Below are 11,358 nucleotides of genomic sequence, written 5' to 3' on the forward strand. Positions count from 1 at the left end.
CAGAAGGAAGAGCACCACCACCTACCTATAAGAATCCTGGGTGGGGAGAGAGAGCAAGATTATTGAGAAAGCAGAGTCCCGAGCCTGCAAGGAGCAACATGCAAGTGGATCTCAAGAGGTCTCCAAACAGGAGCAGGGGTCCAACTGCATGGAGTTCCTTGCCGGATTGGGGTTTAGGGCATGGGCATAACATCCTGACATAAAAGTAAACAATTTAGAATTTTAGCCTGGAGGGGAACAATCTCTGAAATGTCATTAACCCAGTGGGAATAAGCAACAGGAGCAGAGGACTTTAGAAACACTAAATACTAGCTTTTCAGCCAAATGTTCTTCCTACTAATAATACAAATAGTGAAAAAAGGAAATATGAAATAATACTGACAGTACTGTTATAAAGAGAATATTTTTAAAAAATTCCTTAAAAGATTAGCAACTCTTTAAAGCACCTGTGAAAGGATTAAATGATGATTGTAGAAATCCAGCATACCAGTTTAGGTCCTGATCGTGCAAGCATTTACACACATGCTTAACTTTCATTTCCATTTACTCTGGACCTTGGTGCCTCATCTTTCACTCCTTTCAGACCAATTCATCATCTGGGTTGGGAATGTACAAAAAATGCAAAATCTATCTTTCTTAGGGTGATTTCAGTCACTGTAGTACCTAAGCACTTCCCAGCACTGTGTTTTCCATCACTTTTGTGCATAGCATGAGGTTGTGCTATATTTAAATATAAATATATTTAAAATACAAACTTTAGTTAACTGTTTGTGCTTTATTTTACCTCCAACAGTGTTAATGTCTTATGCTAAACAATCTGTTCCACCTTGCATTTAGCTGTGACACTTGGAGTACCTTTCGCAGACCTGAAGAAGAATTCTGTGTGGTTTGAAAGCTTGCCCTGGTCTACACTAGGACTTTAGGTCGAATTTAGCAGCATTAAATCGATGTAAACCTGCACCCGTCCACACGATGAAGCCCTTTATTTCGACTTAAAGGGCTCTTAAAATCGATTTCCTTACTCCACCCCTGACAAGTGGATTAGCGCTTAAATCGGCCTTGCCGGCTTGAATTTGGAGTACTGTGGACACAATTCGACGGTATTGGCCTCCAGGAGCTATCCCAGAGTGCTCCATTGTGACCGCTCTGGACAGCACTCTCAACTCAGATGCACTGGACAGGTAGACAGGAAAAGAACCGCGAACTTTTGAATCTCATTTCCTGTTTGGCCAGCGTGGCAAGCTGCAGGTGACCATGCAGAGCTCATCAACAGAGGTGACCATGATGGAGTCCCAGAATCGCAAAAGAGCTCCTGCATGGACTGAACGGGAGGTACGGGATCTGATCGCTGTTTGGGGAGAGGAATCCGTGCTATCAGAACTCCGTTCCAGTTTTCGAAATGCCAAAACCTTTGTCAAAATCTCCTAGGGCATGAAGGACAGAGGCCATAACAGGGACCTGAAGCAGTGCCGCGTGAAACTGAAGGAGCTGAGGCAAGCCTGCCAGAAAACCAGAGAGGCGAACGGCCGCTCCGGGTCAAAGCCCCAAACATGCCGCTTCTATGATGAGCTGCATGCCATTTTAGGGGGTTCAGCCACCACTACCCCAGCAGTGTTGTTTGACTCCTTCAATGGAGATGAAGGCAATACGGAAGCAGGTTTTGGGGACGAAGAAGATGATGATGATGAGGAGGTTGTAGATAGCTCACAGCAAGCAAGCGGAGAAACCGGTTTTCCCGACAGCCAGGAACTGTTTCTCACCCTGGACCTGGAGCCAGTACCCCCTGAACCCACCCAAGGCTGCCTCCTGGACCCAGCAGGCAGAGAAGGGACCTCTGGTGAGTGTACCTTTTAAAATACTATACATGGTTTAAAAGCAAGCATGTGAAAGGATTACTTTGCCCTGGCATTCGCGGTTCTCCTAGATGTACTCCCAAAGCCTTTGCAAAAGGTTTCTGGGGAGGGCAGCCTTATTGCGTCCTTCATGGTAGGACACTTTACCACTCCAGGCCAGTAACACGTACTCGGGAATCATTGTAGAACAAAGCATTGCAGTGTATGTTTGCTGGCATTCAAACAACATCCGTTCTTTATCTCTCTGTGTTATCCTCAGGAGAGTGAGATATAATTCATGGTCACCTGGTTGAAATAGAGTGCTTTTCTTCAGAGGACACTCAGAGGAGCCCATTCCTGCTGGGCTGTTTGCCTGTGGCTAAACAGAAATGTTCCCCGCTGTTAGCCACAGGGAGGGGGGAAGGTTGAGGGGGTAGCCACGCGGTGGGGGGAGGCAAAATGCGACCTTGTAACGAAAGCACATGTGCTATGTATGTAATGTTAACAGCAAGGTTTACCCTGAAAGAGTGTAGCCACTGTTTTATAAAATGTGTCTTTTTAAATACCGCTGTCCCTTTTTTTTTCTCCACCAGCTGCATGTGTTTCAATGATCACAGGATCTTCTCCTTCCCAGAGGCTAGTGAAGATTAGAAAGAAAAAAAAACGCACTCGCGATGACATGTTCTCTGAGCTCATGCTGTCCTCCCACACTGACAGAGCACAGACGAATGCGTGGAGGCAAATAATGTCAGAGTGCAGGAAAGCACAAAATGACCGGGAGGAGAGGTGGCGGGCTGAAGAGAGTAAGTGGCGGGCTGAAGACAGGGCTGAAGCTCAAATGTGGCGGCAGCGTGATGAGAGGAGGCAGGATTCAATGCTGAGGCTGCTGGAGGACCAAACCAGTATGCTCCAGTGTATGGTTGAGCTGCAGCAAAGGCAGCTGGAGCACAGACTGCCACTACAGCCCCTGTGTAACCAACCGCCCTCCTCCCCAAGTTCCATAGCCTCCACACCCAGACGCCCAAGAACGCGGTGGGGGGGCCTCTGGCCAACCAGCCACTCCACCACAGAGGATTGCCCAAAAAAAAGAAGGCTGTCATTCAATAAATTTTAAAGTTGTAAACTTTTAAAGTGCTGTGCTTAAAGTGCTGTGTGGCATTTTCCTTCCCTCCTCCACCACCCCTCCTGGGCTACCTTGGTAGTCATCCCCCTATTTGTGTGATGAATGAATAAAGAATGCATGAATGTGAAGCAACAATGACTTTATTGCCTCTGCAAGCGGTGATTGAAGGGAGGAGGGGCGGGTGGTTAGCTTACAGGGAAGTAGAGTGAACCAAGGGGCGGGGGGTTTCATCAAGGAGAAACAAACAGAACTTTCACACCGTAGCCTGGCCAGTCATGAAACTGGTTTTCAAAGCTTCTCTGATGCGTACTGCGCCCTCCTGTGCTCTTCTAACCGCCTGGGTGTCTGGCTGTGCGTAACCAGCAGCCAGGCAATTTGCCTCAACCTCCCACCCTGCAATAAACGTCTCCCCCTTACTCTCACAGATATTGTGGAGCACACAGCAAGCAGTAATAACAGTGGGAATATTGGTTTCGCTGAGGTCTAAGCGAGTCAGTAAACTGCGCCAGCGCGCCTTTAAACGTCCAAATGCACATTCTACCACCATTCTGCACTTGCTCAGCCTGTAGTTGAACAGCTCCTGACTACTGTCCAGGCTGCCTGTGTACGGCTTCATGAGCCATGGCCTTAAGGGGTAGGCTGGGTCCCCAAGGATACATATAGGCATTTCAACATCCCCAACAGTTATTTTCTGGTCTGGGAATAAAGTCCCTTCCTGCAGCTTTTGAAACAGACCAGAGTTCCTGAAGATGCGAGCGTCATGTACCTTTCCCAGCCATCCCACGTTGATGTTGGTGAAACGTCCCTTGTGATCCACCAGAGCTTGCAGCACTATTGAAAAGTACCCCTTGCGGTTTATGTACTCGGCGGCTTGGTGCGCCGGTGCCAAGATAGGGATATGGGTTCCGTCTATGGCCCCACCACAGGGAATCCCATTGCAGCAAAGCAATCCACTATGACCTGCACATTTCCCAGGGTCACTACCCTTGATATCAGCAGATCTTTGATTGCGTGGGCTACCTGCATCACAGCAGCCCCCACAGTAGATTTGCCCACTCCAAATTGATTCCCAACTGACCGGTAGCTGTCTGGCATTGCAAGCTTCCACAGGGCTATCGCCACTCGCTTCTCAACTGTGAGGGCTGCTCTCATCTTGGTATTCACGTGCCTCAGGGTAGGGGAAAGCAAATTACAAAGTTCCATGAAAGTGCCCTTACACATGCGAAAGTTTCGCAGCCACTGGGAATCGTCCCAGCCCTGCAACACTATGCGGTCCCACCAGTCTGTGCTTGTTTCCCGAGCCCAGAATCGGCGTTCCACAGCATGAACCTGCCCCATTAGCACCATGATGCATGCATTGGCAGGGCCCATGCTTTCAGAGAAATCTGTGTCCATGTCCTGATCACTCACGTGACCGCGCTGACGTCGCCTCCTCGCCCGGTATCGCTTTGCCAGGTTCTGGTGCTGCATATACTGCTGGATAATGCGTGTGGTGTTTAATGTGCTCCTAATTGCCAAAGTGAGCTGAGCGGCCTCCATGCTTGCCTTGGTATGGCGTCCGCACAGAAAAAAGGCGCGGAATGATTGTCTGCCGTTGCTCTGACGGAGGGAGGGGCGACTGACGACACGGCTTACAGGGTTGGCATCAGGGAGCTAAAATCAACAAAGGGGGTGTCTTTACATCAAGGAGTATTTCAGGCAGGACTTCACGGAGGGTTCCAATAAGAAATGGTGCACCTAAGTTATTGTTCTTATTGGAACAAGGAGGTTAGCCTGGCCTCTGATTGATACATGGCTAGATTTACCTCGCTGCACCTTCTCTGTGAGTGACTGCAGTGTGACCTAGAGGAATGAGTCCCCTAGACAGGGGAGGAGGGAAATGAGTACAAAACAAATCTGGTCTATTTCTTGTTTTGATCCACTCCATCTATCTTTTACATCTTTGGCTGGCAGCAGACGGTGCAGAAGGACTGCATGCCACCCACATCTCATGGCTGCTCGGCAGAAGATGGTACAGTACGACTGCTAGCAATCCGTATTGCCTGCCTGCTCACCGTAAGACGGTTCAATAGGACTGACTGCAGGACTAAAGAGAATGACCTGGTCAAGTCACTCCAAATTTAGTCCCTGCGCCCATGTCTGTCCAGGCGCTCCCAGCCGACGTGGCCAGGAGCACCTCGGACACGACGAGGATGGCTACCAGTCGTACTGTACCGTCTGCTGCCAGAAGGCAAGGGGTTGCTGCTACTGTGTAGCAATGCCGTACCACGTCTGCCAGCACCCAGGAGACATAGGGTGACGGTTACCTGAGCGGGCTCCATGCTTGCCGTGGTATGGCGTCTGCAGAGGTAACTCAGGAAAAAAGGCGCGAAACGATTGTCTGCCCTTGCTTTCACGGAGGGAGGGAGGGAACGGGGGCCTGATGATATGTACCCAGAACCACCCGCGACAATGTTTTAGCCCCATCAGGCATTGGGATCTCAACCCAGAATTCCAATGGGCAGCGGAGACTGCAGGAACTGTGGGATAGCTATCCACAGTGCAATGCTCCGGAAGTCGACTCTAGCCTCGGTACTGTGGAAGCGCTCCGCCGAGTTAACGCACTTAATGCACTTAGAGCATTTTCTGTGGGGACACACACACTCGAATATATAAAACCGATTTCTAAAAAACCGACTTCTATAAATTCGACCTTATTCCGTAGTGTAGACATACCCTTTGTCTCTCTCAACAACAGAAGTTGGTCCAGTAAAAGATATTACCTCTCCCACCTTGTCTCTCTAATATCCTGGGACCAACAGGGCTACAATTACACTGCATACCTCCAACAATAACATTCAAAATTAGCAATGTAAAATAAAAGTTTGTATAGTCAAAGTTCAAAGAAGTATCTCTGGTCCTGTTCTTGCAATACGATTTATTCAGGTGGCCCCATGCTTCCTTGCAAGTCCCTGTTAATTTCAATGGGACTCTGATGCAAATCTTTATTACTTAAAAAATTAAATATTTGAAAAGATAATTAGACAATATTTCAAAAATCTTTATTAATAAAGTAAAAATTAAAACATCAAATGGAGAAGATTAAAGCAACAACATGTAAAAAGAGATGAACAAAGGACCAAAAAAAATGAACAAAAGAATCCCATGTACCCCAGGGCTGAATTTGGCTTAATATTTCATATTCATCCAATTTTAAATATAAGATAAACTATTAACTCATGATATTTTTAATGCTTGAGCTACTTCTATTCCAACCACGTTTTCTAAAAAAAGGTGTCCAAATTCATTCAAATTTATCAATTTCCTCTTATATGATTGTCTTATCTTATTGTTTCAATCCTGCCTCAAGTTACAAAACAAAGATACTTTTTATTTTTAGTATTTTCTACTGCCATCTAATTACTCTTCAGATGATCAAATTACTAACCTTGTTCCTTTTCAGATTTGCATAATGGAGTATATTCCAGTGATAAATTTATAAATGTTTGAAAGGACTGAATGGAAATTAGTAAATGAATATAGTATAGTCTTTGTGGCTGATTCAGGCCTTAACTGAGTCTCTCTCATGAGGCTAGGGTGAACTGTGTTGGTTGTTCTGTGGGATAGATGTTTGTTTACTGGCAGCTCATTTCATACAGGTCACTGAACAGCCTTCAAATGCTGTAATGCTGGCTCTTAAAAGTCTACTCCTCCCAATCAGAATACTTTGGCGCACATCTCTATCAGTTATCCAACTTGAATAAGAAGGAAGTTTCGGATTTCAGTATTCTTATTGCAGCCAACAAGTAGTTCACTTTTTAATAGGAAACCTGAGATTAACATTTATAAAGAGTCATATATAAGCAAGACAAGTATATGATTATACAATATGCACATCACATTACTTATTGGATTACGCCATTAAAAACAAAAAAGCCATACAAATGCTTAAATCACTAAAGTGCCTTCACCAACAAATCCTCACACAGTAAAGGTGGAATTTCAAAAATTCCTCATTTGAACAGAAAAAAAAGTTTCTGTATAATCTAAAAAAACGCACTGAGAATTTTTTTATTGGTTGTTCATTGTTAACAACATGTTTTGTATAACCGAGGGGATGGTATTCTCCAAATAGTGGTATAAGGGTCCAATTCATTTCTAATTTAGATCAATGGGAGTCTTTTCATTGACTACATTGGAATCAGATCAGGCTCTAAAGATGTAGCAATTCACACTAGATTTTCTTGTATTAGATTTTTTTCATTGTGCAGCAAGGTGTGATTGTAGCTAGTTAGGCCCTAGCAGCAGTGATGGGAGAGGAAGAGACAGCGAGAGCGTTATTCAGATGAAGGATATATTTTTATGAATTTGGAAAAAGATGTGTGCCTTTATCAGTTATTAGCCAGGCTTCTGAGGATTACCCTTATTGTTTGTTTAATTGTCAAGGATATTTTGCAATGGTTGCTAAGAGAGATAGCCAGCTTTTATGTTGTCTTCTGTAGCATCTGTTCCATCACTAGGATGTTGGCTAGGTCCTTTTGGATACTTTCTTTCTCAATTCCATTAGTGTGGGTGGATTAAGGTCCTTCCAGTACCATAACAGTGCATGTTAAAAGACAGTAATTGATTTTATGGCTGAAAGCCTGAAGTATAGTGAAACTCCATTATTTTCATCCAGCCATCACCGTGGATGTAACATGACTGACTTTGTAGCTCAACATATTTGGGGAGATTTTATGATGTGGATCTATCATGAGTTAAAGAATGTATTCTATGTATGAGGATATTTTATATCTGAAATGACCATTAGCAATTTTCTTGTGTGGCCTCATTTTGGCTGCCAGACATCCTAGTGCCAGGTTAAAAAGCAGAGACAATAGTGTGCTACCGTACTGAGTTCCTGGCTTCTGTACTGGCAGAGGCTGGTTGAATATGGTGGAAATCTCATTTATAGATCCTTCCCCAAATCAGATTATTTAAGGGTATTTATAACAGGTATAGTAATTCAAAGTTTCCTTGCCATCTAGTAACAGAATATAAGCATTGTAGTGAGACAGTTTTGCTAAGTATAGCTGGAGCAGGACTTTGCATATATTGTATGATGCCAATCTGTCTTTCATTAAATGGATTTGGTCAGTGGGGCTGTGAATATATGTGGGCTTATTTAACCCTTAGGTACCATATGGTCTTACAGAGGACGCAATGAAGTCAATGTTTCAGTAAGGCTATCTCCTGGCAGCCGTTATAGATTAAGTCCTGTTTATCTTTTGTGGGGCATAGTTGTTGGAGTTGCTCTTTATATGCAATTTTATTTAGTGTTCTGCAATAACTGTGATGGGAAGGTTTTGTAGAATTTAGGGGAGAAATCATTTAAACTCTGGTATTGCCTATGTGCATTAATTTGTTGGCTTCTTGCATATTCCTGAGAGTTCTTACTGTAAGGTATTTATGGACCAGTGGAAGGCTAGAAAGAAGTACAATATTTCTGGGTTGTTCAGCATTTCTTTGTTTTTATATGAGACACAATGTACGTGCAAAAAGGAAGAATGAAACTTAAAAGTTGTTGTAGTTTCAATGAATGCTGTTGCAGGTGATTTTTTTTGGCTCATGACTCTGCTTCAAGGATAATTTACTCAAACTTCTCTCAGAAGCAGGTATAAAGTGCAATGTCACTATATATGGAGGCTACATATAGGCAAGCTGAGCAGAATCATGTACCGTGCTGGGGCTTTAAAGCCAATTGCTTTTGGTTTGGTCATAGTTCACACTTTGATAAATTATATTAAGACTTTATCACGTTACTTGTGATTTTGGGATCTCAATTTTTGGGAGCCCATCTTGATACACCTTGAAGTACTGAGCACTTACCATCTGAAAATCAGACCTCTTTAAAGTGATTCAACTTGAGCAACTTGGAATGAGACACATAAAATTACTAGCCACTTTTTTCAGAGTAGCAGCCGCGTTAGTCTGTATTCGCAAAAAGAAAAGGAGTACTTGTGGCACCTTAGAGACTAACCAATTTATTTGAGCATGAGCTTTTGTGAGCTACAGCTCACTTCATCGGATGCATACCGTGGAAACTGCAGCAGACTTTATATATACACAGAGAATATGAAACAATACCTCCTCCCACCCCACTGTCCTGCTGGTAATAGCTTATCTAAAGTGATCATCAAGTTGGGCCATTTCCAGCACAAATCCAGGTTTTCTCACCCTCTACCCCCACACACACAAATTCACTCTCCTGCTGGTAATAGCCCATCCAAAGTGACAACTCTCTACACAATGTGCATGATAATCAAGTTGGGCCATTTCCTGCACAAATCCAGGTTCTCTCACCCCCTCATACCCCCTCCCAAAAACCACACACACAAACTCACTATCCTCCTGGTAATAGCTCATCCAAAGTGACCACTCTCCCTACAATGTGCATGATAATCAAGGTGGGCCATTTCCAGCACAAATTTAGGTTTTCTCACTCCCCCACCCCCATACACACACAAACTCACTCTCCTGCTGGTAATAGCTCATCCAAAGTGACCATTCTCCCTACAATGTGCATGCTAATCAAGGTGGGCCATGTCTAGCACAAATCCAGGCTTTCTTACCCCCCTTCCCCCTTTTTTTTTTTTTTCCAGGGACACACACACACACACAAACTCACTCTCCTGCTGGCAATAGCTCATCCAAACTGACCACTCTCCAAGTTTAAATCCAAGTTAAACCAGAAGTATTGTTTCATATTCTCTGTGTGTATATAAAGTCTGCTGCAGTTTCCACGGTATGCATCCGATGAAGTGAGCTGTAGCTCACGAAAGCTCATGGTCAAATAAATTGGTTAGTCTCTAAGGTGCCACAAGGACTCCTTTTCTTATTGTAAGGAGAGTGATCACTTAAGATGAGCTATTACCAGCAGGAGAGCCGGGTGGAGGGAGAGAAAACCTTTTGAAGTGATTATCAAGGTGGGCCATTTCCAGCACAAATCCAGGTTTTCTCACCCTCCACCCCCACACACACAAATTCACTCTCCTGCTGGTAATAGCCCATCCAAAGTGACAACTCTCTACACAATGTGCATGATAATCAAAATTGAGATCCAGGAAATGGCCCACCTTGATTATCACTTCAAAAGGTTTTCTCTCCCCCCACCACACTCTCCTGCTGGTAATAGCTCATCTTAAGTGATCACTCTCCTTACAATAAGAAAAGGAGTACTTGTGGCACCTTAGAGACTAACCAAGTCTCTAAGGTACCACAAATACTCCTTTTCTTTTTGCGAATTCGGACCAACATGGCTGCTACTCTGAAACCTCTCCTTACAATGTGTATGATAAACACCCGTTTTTTCATGGGCTGTGTGTATATAAATCTCCTCACTGTATTTTCCACTTTATGCATCCGATGAAGTTAGCTGTAGCTCACGAAAACTTATGCTCAAATAAATTGGTTAGTCTCTAAGGTGCCACAAGTACTCCTTTTCTTTTAGCCACTTTTTGAAATCTTGGTTTTAATAAAATCGGCAGAAGAAATTATGGAAGAGTAAAATTCTTCTCTACAGCAGATCTTAAGTGCAAAATAGACACCATTATCACCGCAATTTTCTCTTCTTCCCACAGAAACTAATTAATTTACTTCCTTGGCATCCGTGACAATACCAAGCATACATTTTACAATAGCTTGGGATATTAAGCTTTCTTTATAACAACAATAGACTTTGATCCTGCAAGCTTAAGCCCACCTGGAGCATTACCAAAGTAGTTTGTATTTACAACTGGGTGCTTTAAAATATTAATAGATGAATTTCACACCACCCCTCTGAGGTAAGAATGTGTTTTTCCAGTTTTACAGATGGTAAAATTAAGGTACAGAGAATTTAAGTGACTTGCCTACAGTTACACACTGAGTGTATGTCAGGGTCAGGAGCATAACCTATATCTCAAGACTCCAAACCTTGTGTTTTAAACACAAGAGCCTTCTTTTGTGCTATAAATGCTACATTTCTTGTGAAATTTGTATTTATTGCCTTTACATCAAGAAAGCAGCCCACTGCCATTATTTCTTTGTATTGTAAGCAAAGAATTTAAAAATAAAAAAATGCAATTCTAAGCACCTCTTCAACAAGGAACCATGGCAAAGAAAGCAGAGGGTGGATTTAAGGCCTGGCTGCAGCTCTTGCACTGGGGATCCAACTGGTGAGGAGGAAGAAAGGCAGGAGGCTGAATTTGGGACACTACCCCCTGTGCTAAAGGCGGGAGAGTGAGTTAGGAAATCCCCCTGTTCTGGGCAGGGAGTGATTCTGAAGCTAGCACCCAGACTTGGTTTGATGATTTGGGGGGCAGCCCCAGGTAGGGTTGCCAACAGACCCTTATTTTTTCATCTCTGTACAGGTTTGGGAGTTGCTGAGTCTTGCAAAAAGCAGCA

The sequence above is a fragment of the Eretmochelys imbricata genome, chromosome 8 (genome assembly GCF_965152235.1).
Source record: "Eretmochelys imbricata isolate rEreImb1 chromosome 8, rEreImb1.hap1, whole genome shotgun sequence".
Classification (NCBI taxonomy): domain Eukaryota; kingdom Metazoa; phylum Chordata; order Testudines; family Cheloniidae; genus Eretmochelys; species Eretmochelys imbricata.